General features: G+C 36.1%; 1 pseudogene; it reads right to left on the bottom strand.

Moving 5' to 3' along the window:
* Window positions 1–264: 264 nt before the first annotated feature.
* On the bottom strand, window positions 265–383 carry LOC111737509 (annotated as a pseudogene).
* Window positions 384–2,059: the final 1,676 nt, after the last annotated feature.

Below are 2,059 nucleotides of genomic sequence, written 5' to 3'. Positions count from 1 at the left end.
AAACTGAAGTGAAATTTGCTTTATTAACCTCAACCCATATTTCCTTGGACTCTAGCACCTTTTTCAGGTCTCTGGAGATTCTGAGGAATGGCTGATTTCTCTGTCTGTCTGTCTGTCTGTCTCTCTCTCTCTGTCTCTCTCTCTCCCCCTCCCTCCCTCCCTCTCTTTCTTCCTTTCTTTCTTTCTTGGCAAGGCAACCCTTGGTTGACTTCACAGATTGCAAGGACCTTATCAGCTTACAATCCCTTATTTTTTAATTTTGTATGGCTGCAGCACCTGGTCTTCCTAGGTGGTCTCCCATCCAGGTACTAACCAGGCCAGAACCTGCTTAGCTTCCGAGATCCAATGGGATCGGGCTTGTTCAGGGTAGCATGGCCGTAGACAATGGCTGATATTTCTTTAGTCATCTCAGGTTTCGACTGTTCAACTGTAGCAATAAGTTTCATGAGCCATTCCACTATTCCTAGTGTGCTGTCCTATTGCATTCCTTGGTGTCCTGAATGTGACAAGGTTCTTTTTTTGATTCCACTCCCACATATCCCCCACTAACAAGTCCACATGTACATTGGACTTAGAAGGCTTTGTAACATAAACAACTTATAATGAATTATTATACAATTCATATTTTCTCTAAACCCTTGTATAAGTCTCCTCTACAGTCTCCAGCCTCCAAGATATTTGCCTCTCACCCAATCTACCCCCTTTCTCCGGTCCCTGGAAATACCTCTCCACCTCTAAAAAACTCTTCTATTAAGGGGAGCGTTCTGAGTCTTTCCAAGCCTAGTCCTGCTTATGGAAAACTCACTCATACTCTGTGCTTGACAATGGCCTGTCTGATCTGGCTCTTAGCAATCTCCCCTTCTTCACCATTTATAAGAGGAAAGAAGGTGTCAGGTGAGTTATTTCTCCCTGGTATGAACTAAATAACCTTCCCTAGAGAGCATAAGCATAGAACCTTATTTAGTTAAAAAGAAAAAGACTAAATCTCCGTCATGCATTATAAAATTAGAAATGATAGCACCTTCAAAGTTTAAATTTTGGCCATTAGTTTTTATTTGTTTTATTTTATTTAATTATTTTTTGCCTGCCACTGGTCAACTATGCAAAGATGATAAGGTTCTGTTGACCATGAAATTGGAGAGAATGTCCATAGGCTAGTTAGGAAATCTTTTTTCAAAAATTTTTGTTTGAGGTTATACTCTTGGCAACATGTAGAGACAATTACAAATTTTGGGTGTATTTTTGAAACTAGTCTTTCAGGCTTTTAAAAAAATATGTATTTTATTTATAGGAGTTTACCCTTTCCTACTCTTTCTCTTTTTTTTTTTTGGTCACATCTTCAGTTAAAAGTGAACAATTAAGCACTTAATTGGATAATTTAGGTATCTAATCCCCTTTAAATTGTACAAATAAGATCATCCTTGTCCTACTTAATTTTACCTTTTGAAGATCTAATCATAAAGAACAGGTTGGGAAATTTTTTCCCTAAGAAAAATTAGAAGGATAGAGAGCTACTACTAGTATGTTTAATTTCTGAGATACTGATTGAGATAATCACAGCATAGTTGAGAACTAGAGGTTGCTCTTAGTGCTACAGTTTTGATATTAGTTCTAGGAATGAGCAGTGAGTCAGACTGAAGTTTAAAAGAAATATATAGTTATATGAATGGTATTAGACATGAAAGTATTTATACAATTCGATCAAGTGAGTTCTGAAAAATAAAAGCTATTTTGCCTTTTATAAAAGCCTATAGGGAAACTTAACTACATTCCTTTTTGGAATAAAAAGGTACATTACTAAAATGTTGATGTTATGGAAACCTGTAGAGGAGAAATTCTGATTAAAATTAATTTCTGTTACTATGAAGGTAAAAGGCAACCAGCCAAAGTAAGGGGGAAATGAAATATATGCCTTGAGGAAGAGCTGCTTCATACTATAAAGTTGTGAGTCTAGAAGGGGAAGGAATTGGGATGATTTATTTAACTTAGTAATGAAACTTAAAACATAATAATCGAAGTAATGGTTTTGAATGTAACCTAAGGTTACTTTATTTTTTTT

This window comes from Pteropus vampyrus, unplaced genomic scaffold (assembly GCF_000151845.1).
Source record: "Pteropus vampyrus isolate Shadow unplaced genomic scaffold, Pvam_2.0 Scaffold27, whole genome shotgun sequence".
Lineage (NCBI taxonomy): Eukaryota > Metazoa > Chordata > Mammalia > Chiroptera > Pteropodidae > Pteropus > Pteropus vampyrus.
This window is presented reverse-complemented; position numbering and strand designations above follow the sequence as displayed.